This window comes from Tachyglossus aculeatus, chromosome X1 (assembly GCF_015852505.1).
Source record: "Tachyglossus aculeatus isolate mTacAcu1 chromosome X1, mTacAcu1.pri, whole genome shotgun sequence".
In the NCBI taxonomy this organism is placed as follows: domain Eukaryota; kingdom Metazoa; phylum Chordata; class Mammalia; order Monotremata; family Tachyglossidae; genus Tachyglossus; species Tachyglossus aculeatus.
Window position 1 is genome coordinate 2,814,246 of NC_052101.1, and position 10,336 is coordinate 2,824,581.

The 10,336-nt window shown below is 43.7% G+C and overlaps 1 pseudogene; it reads right to left on the reverse strand.

The window, feature by feature from the left end:
• Positions 1-5,990: 5,990 nt before the first annotated feature.
• Positions 5,991-6,167, reverse strand: LOC119920324 (annotated as a pseudogene).
• Between the last annotated feature and the right edge of the window lie 4,169 nt (positions 6,168-10,336).

The following is a 10,336-nucleotide window of genomic DNA, read 5'->3' on the forward strand; positions in this document are numbered from 1 at the left end:
ACAAGTGGCGGAGCTGGGATTTGAACCCATGACCTCTGACTCCAAAGCCCGGGCTCTTTCCACCGAGCCACGCTGCTTCTCTTAAGATCTTCTCTAAAGATAATCCAGGCAGCAGAGTAAAGTACGAACTGAAGTGGGGAGAGACAGGAGGTTGGGAGATCAGAAAGGATGCTGATGCAGTAATCCAGTCGGGATAGGATGAGTGATTGTACTAACAAGGTAGCGGTTTGGATGGAGAGGAATGGGCGGATCTTGTCGATGTCGAGAAGGTGAGACCGGCAGGTTTTGGTGACGGATTGGATGTGTGAGGTGAATGAGAGAGTGGAGTCATGGATGACACTAATGTTGCAGCCTCGTGAGACGGGAAGGAAGATAGCGCTGTTCCCGGTGACGGGAAAGTCAAGGAGAGGACGGGGTTTGGGAGGGAAGAAATGGAGCTCTGTCTTGGACGTGTTGAGTTTTAGGTGGGAGAACATCCAAGCAGAGATGTCCTGAAGGCAGGAGGAGATGCGAGCCTGGAGGGAGGGAGACAGAACAGGGGAGGAGATATAGATTTGGGTACCATCCACAAAGAGATGTTAGTTGAAGCCGTGGGAGCTAATGAATTCACCAAGGGACTGGCAGAGCTGGGATTAGAACCCAGGTCCTCTGAGTCTCAGGCCAGGGTCCTTTCCACTAGGACACACAGTTTTCCCAGTGTGTACTCTACACACAATAAGCACTTAATAAATACCATTTCTACTACTAATATTCTAATTTATACTACTACCTCTTCTATTATTACTACTACTACTACTGCAACTAATAATAATAATTATGGTACTCATCAAGTACTTACGGTGTGCCAAGCACTGTTCTAAGTGATGGGGCAGATACAAGTGAATCAGGTTAGTACAGTGCTCTGCATACAGTTAGTGCTCAATAAATACGATTGAATGAATGAATGAATGATTATCTTGACTCTGCCCCAGCATTTAGTATTCACTCGTTCATTCATTCAATCGTATTTCTTGAGCACTTACTGTGTGCAGGGCACTGTACTAAACGCTTGGGAAGTACAAGTTGGCAACATATAGAGACGGTCCCTACCCAACAACGGGCTCACACTCTAGAAGGGGGAGACAGACAACAAAACAAAACATATTAACAAAATATCTGAACAAATAAAATAGAGTAATAAATACGTACAAACATATATACATATATACAGGTGCTGTGGGGAGGGGAAGGAGGTAAGGCGGGGCGATGGGGAGGGGGAGGAGGGGGAGAGGAAGGAAGGGGCTCAGTCTGGGAAGGCCTCCTGGAGGAGGTGAGCTCTCAGTAGGGCTTTGAAGGGAAGAAGAGAGCTAGCTTGGCAGATGTGTGTGGAGGGAGGGCATTCCAGGCCAACGGGAGGATGTGGATTGGGGTGGATGGCGGGACAGACAAGAACGAGGTATGGTGAGGAGGTTAGCGACGGCAGAGGAGCGGAGGGTGCAGGCTGGGCTGGAGAAGGAGAGAAGGGAGTTGAGGTAGGAGGAGAGCCTTGAAGCCGAGAGTGAGTACAGTGCTTGGCACACAGTAAGCATGTAACTAATGCCACAATGATTAGTCATTATTATTAACATAATTCACACCTTCTATCCTCCTTCAAGAGAAGAAGGTAACAAACATGAGCCGATCTGAACCAGAATCCCTGTTTCATGGAATAACTTCTATAGCAAGGTTTCTCTTTCTTTCCTGGCTTGTTTTTCAAATAACTCCAAAAGTTTGCCACTTTCAGTTTCATGTAGCTTTCCCGTATTCTTCTTAAAACATTTTTCCTTCTCTGCCTTGTCACTTCCTTGGTTTATAGCTCTCGTTCTATAATTCCACTCTACAGAGTGCTTCAAAGTATAAGATACTCTGTAAATTAAGCAGCCTTATCGCTGTACACCCAAATTGGACCCCAAACCATCATTTTCTTTCGATTATCATTACTGCTATTATTGTCAATGATAAACACTTCGTACGAGGGAATTGTTTTGCAATCATTATCACTTCTCCTCATGTTTTTAGTCATTCACTAGCCCTAAGAGGTAGGCCATATTACTATGCCCATTTTCTGAGCAGGCTAGGCTCATTAAGCTTAGTCAATGGAAGAGCTGGAATTAGGAAAACAATTCTTGATGATTAGGCCACACCATCATCTGTGGAAAATTGATCTATCAGAAAGAAAAATGAGGAGGTAAACATGAGATTTTAGGTCCTGAGGTAGCTGAGCCACAGAGAAGCAGCATGGCTCAGAGGATGGGCTTGGGAGCCAGGTCATGGGTTCTAATCCTGACTCTGCCACTTGTCAGCTGTGTGACTTGGGGCAAGTCACTTAACTTTTCCGTGCCTCAGTTCCCTCATCTGGAAAATGGGGATTAAGACCGTGAGCCTCATGTGGGACAACCTGTTTACCTTGTATCCCCCCAGCACTTAGAACAGTGCTTGGCACATAGTAAGTGCTTAACAAATGCCATAATTATTATTATTATTATTATTATCTTTTGAATTTCAAAAGGGAAGAGGAGGAGGATTGGGGATCCATATGGTTTTTTGGATTGGATCAATCATCAATCAATCGTATTTATTGAGCGCTTACTGTGTGCAGAGCACTGTACTAAGCTCTTGGGAAGTACAAGTTGGCAACATATAGAGACAGTCCCTACCGAACAGTGGGCTCACAGTCTAAAAGGGAGAGACAGAGAACAAAACCAAACATACTAACAAAATAAAATAAATAGAATAGATATGTACAAGTAAAATAAATAAATAGAGTAATAAATATGTACAAACATATATACATATATACAGGTGCTGTGGGGAAGGGAAGGAGGTAAGATGGGGGGATGGAGAGGGGGGCGAGGGGGAGAGGAAGGAAGGGGCTCAGTCTGGGAAGGCCTCCTGGAGGAGGAGAGCTCTCAGTAGGGCCTTGAAGGGAGGAAGAGAGCTAGTTTGGCGGATTGGATGTATTTAGGAGACACAGATTGTGTACATTGAAGTTAATAATAATTATAATAATAATAATGAGGGTACTTGCTAAGCCTTTACTATGTGCCAAGCACTGTGCTAAGTGCCGTACAAGCAAATCGGGTTGGACACAGTCTCTGTCCCACTTAGGGCTCAGAGTCTTAATCCCCATTTTCCAGATGAGGTAATTGAGGCCTAGAGAAGTGAAGCGACTTGCCCAAGGCCACACAGCAGACGAGTGGTGGACATGGGATGAGAACCCATGATCTTCTGACTCCCAAGCCCAGGCTCTATCCAACCATGTGCCCCCCCTGCCTCAGGGGCACCTCTGGAAAATTTTTTAGCCCAGTGGAGATCCTCATTGCCCACTTGCCTGAGGTTCTACTATTGAAGGGTCACTCCCTTATCCATGCCCATAGCAGTAGCAAACCTGAGAGGTCTGAGCATCCACAATAATAATAATAATAATGATGGCATTTATTAAGCGCTTACTATGTGCAAAGCACTGTTCTAAGCACTGGGAAGGTTACAAGGTGATCAGGTTGTCCCACGGGGGGCTCACAGTCTTAATCCCCATTTTACAGGTGAGGTAACTGAGGCACAGAGAAGTGAAGTGACTTGCCCCAAGTCACACAGCTGACAATTGGCGGAACCGGGATTTGAACCCACGACCTCTGACTCCAAAGCCCAGGCTCTTTCCGCTGAGCCACGCTGCTTCTCTCTAGCTCACTATCGCACATCTCACTATCCCACGCTGCATCTGTGCTGAGACAGCCTCCAGGGCTCACCTCTATCAATCACTTACTGCATCTGCAGCACTGGACTAAACTCTTTGGAGAGTAAAATTGAATGGAATACGTAGGCGCAGTTCCTGCCCACAAGGAACTTAAAGACTACGGAGGGAGACAGTGAGAAGATGGTGGCCTTTGGAAGCACCTGTGGCTCAGTGGAAAGAGCACGGGCTTGGGAATCAGAGGTTGTGGGTTCTAATCCTGGCTCCTCCACATGTCAGCTTTGTGACTTTAGGCAAGTCACTTAACGTCTCTGTGTCTTAGTTACCTCATCTGTAAAATGGGGATTGAGACTGTAAGGCCCACGTGGGACAACCTGGTTACCTTTTATCTCCCCCAGTGCTTAGAACAGTGCATTCCACATAGTAAGCGCTTAACAAATGCCATCATTATTTTTATTAATATTATTTATTCAATCGTATTTATTAAGCGCTTACTGTATGAAGAGCACTGTACTAAGTACTTGGGAAGTACAAGTAGGTGACATATAGAGATGGTCCCTCCCCAACAACGGGCTCACAGTCTAGAAGGGGGAGACAGACAACAAAACAAAACATGTGGACAGGTGTCAAGTCATCAGAATAAATAGAATTAGAGCTAGATACACATTATTAACAAAATAGAATAGTAAATATTTACAAGTAAAATAGAGTAGTAAATCTGTACAAACATGTTAATTCTTTCATTCCATCATATTTATTCATACATGGTATTTATTTATATGTTACGCACTGTACTGAGCACTAGGCTAGATACTATATCAGCATCATGGCTTACAGAGAGATAGGTACGTAAATGCCACGGGAATGGGGTGAAAGTCAAAGTGCTTTAGATTTACAGATCCAAAAGCATAGGCAGATTTGGGATAGGATAGGAGATGAGGCAGAATAGGGAGAGCTGACTAAGGGTCTTAAAGTCAATGTTAAGGAGTTTCTCTTTGATGTGAGGATGCATGGGCAACCACTAGAGCTTTGTGAGGAGAGGAGAGACACAGATGGAACATTTATTTCAGAAAACCGATCTGGACAGTAGTGTGAAGTATGAACTGGAATAGGGAGAGACAGGAGGTAGGAAGGTCAGTAAGGATGCTGATGCAGTTGTCAAGGTAGGAAATAATGCACGTTTGGCTCAGTGGGGTAGCAGTTTGGATGGAGAGAAAGGGGTGTGCCTCAACAGTGGCAACCCAGGGAGATTGGCACACTTCCCAGAACAGCTCTTCTTTGGGAAGATAGGCAGTTTCCCCCAGGCCCCGGGGAAGGTTCCTTAACTTTCAAAGGCCCAGGAGGATTCCAAGAAATACTCAGAAAGTGAATTCAGGTTCCTGAGGATCACCATTGGAAGGTGATCACCAACTGAGAAACAGCATGGTGTAGGGGATAGAGCCCGGACCTGAGAATCAGAAGGCTCTGGGTTCTGATCCCAGCTCCACCACTAATAATAATAACAATTATGAATGTGGCATTTGTTAAGCGCTTACTATGTGCCACATACTGTTCTAAGCACTGGGGTAGAAACAAGTTAATCAGGTTGTACACATTCTCTGTCCCAAAAGGGGGTCATAGCTCACTTGTCTTCTGTGTGACCTTGGGCAAATCACTTCACTTCTCCATGCCTCACTTTCCTCATCCGTAAAATGAGTTGAAGACAGTGAGCCCCATGTGGGACATGGACTGTGCCCAACCTGATTAGCTTGCATCTACTCCAGCACTTGGTATAGTAAGCGCTTGGCTGATACCATTGAAATAAAAACCAAAAACAGAACAGTACCACGTGGGTCAGCACACTGTTACCTTCAGCCCCCGTGAATTTGCAAGAAGCCGACTTATGACACTGGCAACAGTGCTCCACCGCCCCACCTGCCATCATCAGAGGTAGCAACAAGGTGGCAGGGCCTTCATTTTCCAATCCCTACATCACGGAGAAGAGGGTGGCCATAATCAGTATTACTGCATGGTAGAAGTAATAATGCTAATATTATTTGTTATAACTGCTACTACTATTTGTTAAATGCCTCACACTGTCCTCAGCACTAGGGGCAGATACAATATAAGAAGAGATCAGAGACCCTGCTCCTATTCATTCATTCATTCATTCAATCGCATTTATTAAGCACTTAGTGTGTGCGGAGCCCTGTACTAAGCACTTGGAAAGTACAAGTTGGCAACATATAGAGACAGTCCCTACCCAACAACAGGCTCACAGTCTACAACAAAACAAAAAGTGTGGAAAAATACCTATCCTGGAAGTACTGCAATACCAGGCTGATGCATGGAGGGGATGGAGCAAGCTCCCAACCCACCTCCGTTCTCCGAAAAGTTGCTTAACACAACGCCTTCACATCGAAGACCTATCAGATATTAAACCGATAAGAACAGATACTACACTTGTGGTATTTACGATTGCATTTCTCTGGTTTTTATTTTTATTGTATTTTTGTTATTGCATTCAGATGAGTTTTCATTGTGTTATTCATGGATTTATAATTATGCGGCTGTCTGGCAACACTTATGGGGGTTCGAGTCTGTGTCGAATTGATCTTCTTGTAATGACCTCAGTGCTTAGGCTAATGCTTTGCACATTGTAAACACTTCATAAGCAATAGCAATAAGGATAATCTATGCATTTTGTAAGGAAGGGCTTTCTCAAAATATTTGGCTTTTGCAGTCAAAATGGGACTGATTCTCACATTCAGTGAATTTTCGCTTTTCACCACTCAAACGGGGAGCTCATATCCTAGCTGTTGAGAATGGAATTTTTTTAACTGTAAATCCATGTTATGTTCATAGCATCTTAAATTAGCGCCTGACCTCATGTAGTTCGTTATTTTCTAAGCTAAAACAAATATTTAAAATAATTGAAGCAGCACATTATTATAAATTATCACAGCCATCCTTCCCTGATTTGGAGCAATTGGAATGTTTTCATATAAGCCCTTCAACATCAAAATAATCTGGGCTTCATAGAAAATGGGAGCTAGAGAATGGAAATGGTTTAGAGTCCTTGGCACATATAGGGATGGGAATAAAATACTCATTATATCGCTCTCTGATAGGTCAAAACTGTCAGTTTTAGAGCCTTCGGGTGATAAGAGGTTGTTGTTTTTCACTGACACCTATAAGCAAATCCCAGCCACTGCTCCCGTGAAATTCAGCTGTGCACCCAGAGTTCTTGCACCACAATACAAACAGTGTGGCTCAGTGGAAAGAGCCCGGGCTTTGGAGTCAGAGGTAATGGGTTCAAATCCCAGCTCTGCCAACTGTCAGCTGTGTGACTTTGGGCAAGTCACTTCACTTCTCTGTGCCTCAGTTACCTCATCTGTAAAATGGGGGGTAAGACTGTGAGCCCCTTGTGGGACAACCTGAACACCTTGTAACCTCCTCAGTGCTTAGTGCTTTGCACACAGTAAGTGATTAATAATGCCATCATCATTATTATTATTATTACAAACAGCCAACATGCCCTCTGAGTACTCAATAAACTTGTATTGATCTGATGACTAAACCGCTTCTCTGCTCTCTATAAAATGTATATTCCTATATAACAGGACTTCAGAAGATTTTTCGGAGAAGCAGTGTGGCCTAGTGGATATAGCATGGGCCTGTGAGACAGAAGGTCATGGGTTCATTCATTCATTCAATTGTACTTATTGAGCGCTTACTGTGTGCAGAGCACTGGACTAAGCACTTGGGAAGTACAAGTTGGCAACATCTAGAGACAGTCCCTTTAAGGCACTCACCCCCATTTTTACCCTGACTACTTTCTCCTCCCACTTTCCCCCTTCCCTCTCCATTCTGCATCATCTATCATCCCCCATTCAAGACTGTAATCCGTAGTGGGTAGGGATTGTCTCTCTTTATTGTGAATGTACTTTCCAAGCGCTTAGTACAGTGCTCTGCACACAGTAAGTGCTCAATAAATACGATTGAATGAGTGAGTGAGTCCCTACCCAGCAACGGGCTTCCAGTCTAGAAGGGGGAGACAGACAACAAGACAAAACATGTGGACAGGTGTCAAGTCATCAGAATAAATAGAAATAAAGCTAGATGCACATCATTAACAAAATAAATAGAATAGTAAATATGTATAAATAAAGGAAATAGAGTAATAAATCTGTACAAACATATACAGGTGCTGTGGGGAGGGGAAGGAGGTAGGGCGGGGGGGATGGGAAGGAGGAGAGGGAAAAGGGGGCTCAGTGTGGGAAGGCCTCCTGGAGGAGGTGAGCTCTCAGTAGGGCTTTGAAGGGAGGAAGAGAGTTCTAACCCTAGCTCTGCCACTCATCTGCTGTTTGACCTTGGGCAAGTCATTTCACTTATCTGGGCCTCAGTTATCTCATCTGGGGAAAGAGACTGTGAGTCCCACATAGGACAGGGACCAGGTCCAACCCTATTTGCTTGCATCCACCCCAGTGCTTAGTAAGCACATAGTAAGCATTTAAAAAAAAATAATAATGCTGGTATTTGTTAAGTGCTTACTATGTGCCAAGCACTGTTCTAAGTACTAGGGTAATAATAATAATAATAATAATAATGATGGTATTTATTAAGCACTTACTGTGTGCAAAGCATTGTTCTAAGCACTGGAGAGGTTACAAGGTGATCAGGTTGTCCCACGGGGGGCTCACAGTTTTAATCCCCATTTTACAGATGAGGTAACTGAGGCACAGAGAAGTTAAGTGACTTGCCCAAAGTCACACAGCTGACAGTTGGTGGAGCCGGGATTTGAACCCATGACCTCTGACCCCAAAGCCCATGCTGTTTTCACTGAGCCACGCTGCTTCTATACAATAATAATAATTATTATTATTATTATTAATCTTTTCAAGATGCCAGTCATTGATTCTCATCATCCAGCAGTGAGGTGGGAAGGCGGTGTTCCATTTGAAATCTACATTTTGTAACAGAAGAGTGCCCTGAGCAGTGAAGTGGAACTATCAGTGTGAGCCACTGTACCCAAAGTGGCCTACACAAAGTAAGCCCTACCCTAAGTTAGGGAGAGGTTATATATATATAACTCTCTCTCTCTCTATATATATATATAGGGTTATATATATATATATATAATCCTAGGTTATATGTTGTCGTCTTGTACTTCCCAAGTGCTTAGTACAGTGCTCTGCACACAGTAAGCACTCAATAAATACGATTGAATGAATTGAATGAATGAGAGGGGTGCCAAGCTTAGCACATGACAGGAAAAGGTGGTATTGCCATGGTCTAGTGACAAGAGCATGGCCTTTGAAGTCATCTGTAAATGGGTATTGAGTAATGTGTCCAACCTGATTACCTTGTATCTACCCCAGTTCCTAGAACAGTGTTTGGCACATAGTAAGCACTTAAAAAATACCCTAATTATTATGGCAATGGAACCCACCACCCACTGAAAATTTATCATCTCCTGGGCCCTGGAACACTGACCCTCTTAGTGTTGGATTGTGCAGCATCTCTATCCCAAAGGCCCAGATCAACCTGTCACCTCCTCATTTCAACCAGCTGAGAGAGAGTTGCTCTCACTGTGGGACGGACAGAGGGGTGGTGAGAAATGTTGTGTTTTTGGAAGAAGCTAACTTGGTTTACTTCTACTCAGGAGAAAGGGACATCATGGTGGACTTTTACACCTAGCAATGTGTTCCCAGCAAAGATGAAAAAGCATTTTACTGGAAGCCTTTGAAATGCTCAAAGGAGCAAAATTTCATTTTCCTGGGATGGCTTAGGTGAGCTCCTTAGGAAAGGACTAGATGATCTTTCACAGATCCATTTAGATTCTATAATTCTATGACTCTAAGCTGAGAAGAAGTGTGATCTACTGGAAATAATCAACTCGGTGACCATTATTCCTTAGCGAGTAATAATAATGATGATGATGATGTTGATGATGATGATTATGATGAGGCTTATTGTGGAAATAAGAAATGAAGTGGTTATACGGAATAGCAAGGGTTTCAAAGAATGTTTTGGTTCAGTGCTTGTGAAACTGCTAAATGTTTCCCAGTACCGGGGAGCAAAAGTCACGGCCAAACAAGAATACCCATGAAAATTCTTCAAAGTTTAAAAATGTTCTCCTATACCAAGAGTAACCAGTAACTGAAATTACACAGGATGAACCGCCTGATCCCAAAACCCACTCAGGTCCCCTCTCTGGGGAAGAGCAACTCTCAACTTATGCATAGTCTCCGTAGTAGCTGTTACTGTGTCCTTGATGGGCTGGAAGGGAGTCACAGGGCCAAAGGACGCAGGTTCGAATCCAAGGTCTGCCACCAGCATGATCTGTAACTTTGGCAAAGTCCCTCAACCTCTCAGTACCTTAGGTTCTTCACCTGCAAAATGGGGGTGATAATGCCTGACATATCTCCCTACCTCACAGGGTTGTTGTGGAGGCAAAAATGAGACAAGTAGTGTGAGAAGGCTTGGGGAAGACAAACGCTATTCAAAAATCAAGGTATTATTAGGGCAGGCTGGCCACAAGACTATCAGTTTCTCAAGAGCAGAGATCAAGTCTACTAATTCTTTCATACTCTTCAAAGTGCCTAATTCATTCAATCGTATTTATTGTGCTAATTGCCGTGCTCT